At 26.2% G+C, this 7,209-nt stretch overlaps 2 long non-coding RNA genes across 4 annotated transcripts; both read left to right on the top strand.

Moving 5' to 3' along the window:
- The first annotated feature begins 4,020 nt into the window (after window positions 1-4,020).
- On the top strand, window positions 4,021-5,280 carry LOC122637286. 3 transcript variants are annotated; one of them, XR_006329211.1, is made up of 5 exons: window positions 4,043-4,124; window positions 4,193-4,272; window positions 4,545-4,666; window positions 4,768-4,954; window positions 5,100-5,280. It is a non-coding gene; the product is annotated as an uncharacterized LOC122637286 (long non-coding RNA). The 3 variants fall into 3 exon arrangements; XR_006329210.1 differs by having other exon boundaries at window positions 4,021-4,101; window positions 4,545-4,954; XR_006329209.1 differs by having other exon boundaries at window positions 4,039-4,124; window positions 4,545-4,954.
- A 13-nt stretch (window positions 5,281-5,293) lies between these two features.
- Window positions 5,294-5,949, top strand: LOC122637287. Its single transcript, XR_006329212.1, has 2 exons — window positions 5,294-5,608; window positions 5,756-5,949. It is a non-coding gene; the product is annotated as an uncharacterized LOC122637287 (long non-coding RNA).
- The last annotated feature ends 1,260 nt before the right edge of the window (window positions 5,950-7,209 follow it).

The raw sequence follows: 7,209 nt of genomic DNA, 5'->3' as shown, positions 1-7,209 counted from the left end.
TAACTTTGCACTTTAATATGGCCAATTGACCGACAAGATGAAATCCGATACAAGCCCAGAAACAATCAGTTCCGCAGTAACCGGAAAGAATCATTATTATTCGTAAAAATTGGTGTATACAACCAAACGCATAACTTTTTGCATCGTACGGCTTCAGTAACGGCTTTATTTTATAAGGTAATTTATATTCCGATGTAGAATTTGTCATAACTGCGTTGGAATATAACAGGGTTTTAATAAAACTATTCGTCAATTTTTTTACGCCCGTATTTTTATCGTTCGATCGTAGACAAAAAAAAGAAAAAAGAAAAATATACATATGTGTTTTTTTTATTTAAAAATCAAAAAATAAAATCGTAATCTCTTTAACGATATAAGACTAAAAAAAAATATGATAAATAAAAAAGTTATGTATTCATATGTCGGAGACGAGTTATGTCGAATTGAATCTAATTTTATTATTAAAAAAAACTTAACGACTCATGGTTATCCCAGTTATGTGTATTCATATATATATATATATATATATATATATATATATATATATATATAAACATAATTCATAAACATATATATATAAACAAATTCATATATATGTATATGTATATATATATATATGTATATGTATATGTATACACACACACACACACACACACATATATATAAACCATGTATATAATCACATATACAGTAACAATTTTTTTTATTTTTTTCCCTTTTGATTTCTTTTTTTTTTTTAATTTTTTATCATTTGAACAACGACAAATGAATACGTTTAATTAAGTGATTATAATTTCGAAACCATCGAAATAGCGATATTCGAATTACCCATTAGTATATTCGGTACGACAGCTTTAATATAATAGAAAACAATTAAGAACGTCGACCAAGGAAACAAAATGATGACAAATCTATAAGAAAGTTTGTTATATTTAACAAAAATCAATCTTTCTTCGTCATTTTTATAATTATCAGGTATGTAATCCGTTTTCGTTTCGATCAAAAATCGTGACAACGAACGATACTTTATTCGTAACATTAAGATTTTTGTCATCGTCATTACTACCGCCATATTCTCCATTATGTTCGCCATAACGTAACGAAAATTTTTAATGTATGTTATCAGATCTAATAAAGCCAATATATTGAAAAGACTGCCATAAATTATAAACGATACGAATAAACTGTCGCGAATTTCCAACGGCCAAGTTCCTGACACACCAAGCAATCGTTTACTGATTGTCATCGCTTTTACTGTATTAGAAAATTCTGTCACCTGAAAAGAAAGAAAAAAAAGAATAATAAAATATAATAAAAAATGATACTGGATGAAGTATTCGGATATGATGCAAAACAAAGGAAAGAAAAAAAGAAGTTACGAATAAAGCGCTCTTACGGTTAGTTCTAAATTAGATTAGATTATATTACGTAAAATTAAGTGGACATCATTTTTTTAAATGTTCTTCATTTTTTAAATTGTTCAATCTTTTTGAAATGTAAAACAAAATATCTTCATAATATATATGTGTTCTGTATAATTTGAATGGAAATTATTCAGCGATTTCGTTAATTTTAATGATTGAAATATGGATGCCGCCATTTTAAAAATGTATATTCAATAATCAATTTGAAATTGTCTTCAGCAATATCCGCAATTGTACTGATAACAACCAGAAATGTTATGACAATAATATATATGACAATAATATCAAATTTTCGATCCAAGAGATCACAATGAAATAAATAAATAACATATGTATTATTACCAAATACAAGACCAGTTTCTACATCATTAAATGTAAATATTTATGTATTACATTTACGAACACAAAATCATTAAGAACATTATATAGATAAAGTTCGTTTTGAAAGAAAAAAGATATTAGATAAATTATATCGTCTTTACTTAAATCGCATACTTTTACATAATTACAAATAACTATTTTATAAAATATATAATATATATAAGTACTTAACATATTTTCCTTTTATATTCAATAATATGTAACATACATTATTCCTTTTGTATTAAATAATGTATAATATACGAACTTATTATCTAGATATTTAATAATTAGTAATAAATACTAGTAATAATTATTATTACACTTAAATAGTTATTAATAAATATTAAAAACAATTATTATTATATGTATCTTTTACTAATTTACCATCAGTCGATAACAAACAATTATCTATCCTTTTACAATAGATTAAATATTGTCTTTGTAACTCCTGTAAATAAGGTAGAAATCTATATAGCCGATAATATCACTTGATGGTAAGGTAGAAAACTGTAAATTAATTTCCAATGATAAGAAATAACATCGGAATTTAATAAATTCAAATCTTAACAAAATTATTATATATAAAAATATGTATACCTATTTTTTTTTATATCATACATTCCATTATACTTAACACATTTATCTGCTTATTAATGCAATTAACTTCGTATAAATGATAAATGTTCTGTATTAAGTCAATTTTTATATTTTCAGAAATACTGTATATGCAAGTTGACGATCATACCACGTTAATTCTCGTGTAATCACTGAAGTTTAAGTAACGTTGAGCATGGTTAGTATTTGAATGAATGATCGCTTGGAAATACCATATATTGGCCACTTTTGAATTTTTTTTTATCTTTTTTATCTATAACTGAAACTATAATCAAATACCCTAGGTCATCGTACGCCACTTGTCACTTGTTTGTACTGGGTTTAAATTGCTTGTTTCGTTGAATACAATATTACTTCCTCACAAAGTAAAGAAACTAAATTCTATCTTCCGCTCTCGTAGTTTTCGCTGCGGATTTATGACAGTGTAATGCGAAGTACAAATCGTCTAATTTTATCGTTTATATTTGCATTGACAGGTTTCGTCAATGTATATGTTATATCGTGGTTTTCGTGACAAGACTACTGACTCCGCGATAGTTTAAAAAACATTAATTAATGATAAATATTATCCACCATATAACACTCTCTTCGTTTTGTCGCACCATTTTGTCGTCGTGACCGGCAAGTTGAAATAATTCTCATCGAAGGTTTATGTTTATTTTTCTTTAATTGTCCTTTGTTATATTTATACCATTTATATCGTTTAATCGTTGGATTTCTATTGACAAATAAAGTATATAAAGCGAACAAAGCAAATCGAGTAATTTTATTTTTTTTAATTTATGATAGACGATCACTTTTGTGAATAGTCATCGGTAGTAGTACATAAAACGGTGATGCTGAGCCAGAAATAATGTTAGATTCCGAATTTGACGAATATGGTTCCAAGAGATCGTGTAATATCTTGAGTTGCAAGCTTTCAGTAGAATGTAAAAATATATTATTTACGAAATCATGATTATTAGTTTTCTTTTTTTTTTATGGAACAACCTTACTGTTTCAATTGATCAAATATTTCAATTAATTATCTTTAAAAACTTATTTAAAAAATATAAAACTAATAGATTAATAATTGATCAGATTGATTTTAGATGAAAAAATAAATTTAAACAAATATTATTAATACTTTCGTTTATAATTTTTATTCAATCATATAAATAATTGATATGTATTTCGTCTAATGTCAGTTCTAATTAAAAGAAATAAGTTTTACCTAAAACTTTCTTTCCTATTTTTATCTTACAGTTTGATACAATAATTACAATATTAATTCGAAAAATAAACGAATTTTCAATAGTCGATTATATCTCTTTGAAATGAATTTGCGCCGCAAAATAAAATTGTGTAATACATACCTATATGAGTCCTATATATCTCGAAAGTTTTATAATATTTTGAATTTGCGAATTCGGGATCTTTCCTTGTATTTATAATGACCACCTCCTGTCGCTATCGCGGCTCGATCACGTATAAACGGACTTTTCAATGGACTTCTTTTATTCCTTGAATTAAACCTCGGGTGAAATGATGCGTTTCTATTGGTCGCTTCATTATCCTGTGATTGGTCAATTTCGCTTCGGTGCGCTCTCTGTTGGCGGCACGTGTAATCATTACGCATTGGATCTCTGCTATGTTGCGATTACATATTGTGAAAAAGAGGTTATTGTTTATATTCAGCAAGAAAGTATTTTTAAATAACGTTAGTATTTAATTTAAACATTCGTAAATATAATTATTAGATTAAAGACGATTTTTTCAAGAAATTATTGACCAACGTACCTTTCTCTTAGATCAATGGATTTATATCGATGTCATCTACGATAGAACTGAGTTAGAAAAAGGTTATATAATGCTATATAATAAAAAGAAGGTAACGTCGATTTCTTATTATTAAAATAGTATTTGCAATTTTTATTTTGTTTTTATTTTACTCTTTTATTTTTGTAATTTAATTGATGATCGGGCAGTGATATTCTTTCTGCTTATAATTGGAATGCAGTTTTTCTTGGTTTTAACTTGGTTATGTTTTGATTCTTATTAATTATTATATCTGACAATGACAGAAGTTATTATGATAGGAATGATTAAGAAAATCAAAAAATAAAGTAAATCATTACTATAAAACTTATTCTGTTATTTCAGAAGTTGCCAGCAAGGTTAGGATTGAAAGTTCATTCGATACATTAGTAATATAAACTACTACACCTTCATGTTTTTGAATAATGAGGCTAGTGAAGTCTGATAAAATTTATTCAAATAAGATAGTAAGTAATAAAAATATTGATATAATTATCTCTATATATTGATTTCAGTATTCTTAATTTGCTATTCAATGATTTTATAATTTGCAATTTAAAATGTAAAGAGAATAAACATCACGGGAAACATTGCTAGAAGAAATGCGTTAGGTTTCGAAGTTCAACAGTTTCTTGTTGAAATTGTAAAAGCCACGAACGATGTTTTATATGGGATAATTACAAAGATAGTAAAAAGAATGAAAACAAGACGTCGACGAAGGAAGAAGGAGCTGTCTGAAACACCGTTTTCTGATGGTAAGACTATTAAACATATAAAAATATTGTCTCCTAAACAATATTATCAATCGACTATTAGAATGTTTTGTTCAAGTTATAAGATACAATGAATATAACCTAGATGTTATAAAAAAAGCTATTTGTACAATTTTCTTCCATATAGTATCAACGGATGACAAGCTGCTTCAAAATTTTTCTTCGAGCAACTGGTGTAAATATAAAATAGATAGAGCAAAGCTTTATCTACAAGACTTCTTTACCTGAGCTTATTATGTTGATTGTATGGCTACTTTACAAAAATTTGGCAAATTCAAATGTATTGAAGAAATGTCTCGTAGAGAAAACACAATATAAATAAATTATTCAATAACACTGTGTGAATAAGTGTATCAAAAAATGTATTTGTGGAGTCCCATACATTGAAACTTGATGTATATGATGTTGTCATTACATTTACTGATGGTAATACAGGCAGATTGAAAAAGCTAAGAGGTAAAATAACCATACTGAAAGAACTGAACAAGCAGAAAGTTAATAAAGTACAGCTACAAGCCAAAATATTGTCTAAAATGATAAGATTTTTGGAAAGATGAAAGAGAATTTATTTGGATAATACAGAAGAAGATGAACATTACAGTGGTGAATGGTTTTAACTGCTGTTTTTACTAAAACGTAAGTTTTTATTTAAATTACTTTTTATTCATAATTTCTCAAAAACTTTATTTTTTTAAACAAATGATCCTGCTTTCTCAGGATATGTATTTAAGTACGTACACGATTTGGTAAAGATTAATACCTATTTTAATGCATGTTTTGCAGTTATTTACTACACTGAGAAAGAAGGGATGGAAATTTCAATATGACATAGTTATAGTGAAAAGAAATTGTACTTTAGTAAATCTGGATTTCTTGATGACCGATAGAACAATATTTATATATAATGTTTTCATTGTTTTTCATGTTGCGATGATTGTGAGATTCAATGAGAAAATAAAATCGACTACAACTATTAACATTCGAAGTCTGCAATAAATTTGTCCAAGGAAATGCTGAAATTAAAGGAAATTCGAACTTTGTCTTTTACATACGTATTTATATATATGTGCATTTGTATTATTTTTTTTTTTTTTTTAATGAAATTTCTATAGTAAGAGTAAGTCAGCGACGAGATGAAATGAAAAAAAGAAAATGAATATGAAAGAAAAAGGTATATGAAAATGTGATGAGAGAGAGTGAGATAGAACGTTAACTTCGCATTTTTATTTATTTATACGTTTTTCTAGTTCTTAAAAGAGAGCTAGTAAAAGAGAGAGAGAGAGGTTTTGATAAGTATTTGTAATAAAATATTAGATGATATAAATAATCAAGTCATGTTTTGGTTGGGTCAAGATTTATTATAAATACTAACCTGTTTATTTAAAATGATGATAAATTATTACATTTACAATTATTGTAATTGATATACTGATAGTTTTTGTATTAATTTGTTTAATACTGATCACTTGTATTACGTATTGATATTTTATTATTAATAATGACCATTAACGTATTTAAAATATTGATTAAAAACGTTGAAAAATATTGACTTAATAAATAGAAATTTTTAACTAAAATAATTTAACTTAAGGAAGTTTCAGTTTTATTGTATGATATCGCGTGATAGACGTAATCAATTGTATACATACATATATATATATATATATATATATATATATATATATATATATACATATATATATATATAAAATTGAAGACAAATTTTATTTTTTAATTATCTTTCTTTCGCTCTAGAAATATCATATCTTTCGTTTAAATTGAAATAATTAAATTAATGAAATATCATGGAACGTGAATTCTTTTGAAAACATATTATGTAATATGTAATCGTAATAAGAGATTAAATACGAGCAATGATTAATTTCATAAATATTTGTACGTATCTTTGTCTCATTGTTTGTAACCTTGACACAAAGTTATATCTGTAAAGAGAGCAATTGTTTTGTATAAAAAAAAATTTTGAAATATAGAGATTTAAGCTTTTTGCGGAACCAGCGACTATTCGAAATCTCATTTAATCGTTCGCGGCAACAAGAGATACATTATTTCGAGGCTATTAAAGTTTAGTTATAAACTATTCTATCAAGTTAGAACATCGTATGAGTTTGCGATATGCCAAACGCTTCGTAGGATAGAGAAGGAAGATGATACTGTACAAGAATGCATCTGCGATTAAAATATACCGTCGTGCGTTATTAACTGCTGACCTAGTTCGA

Source organism: Vespula pensylvanica, chromosome 25, assembly GCF_014466175.1.
Source record: "Vespula pensylvanica isolate Volc-1 chromosome 25, ASM1446617v1, whole genome shotgun sequence".
In the NCBI taxonomy this organism is placed as follows: domain Eukaryota; kingdom Metazoa; phylum Arthropoda; class Insecta; order Hymenoptera; family Vespidae; genus Vespula; species Vespula pensylvanica.
The sequence above is the reverse complement of the archived record's forward strand: the minus strand, read 5'-3'. Positions and strand labels throughout refer to the sequence as shown.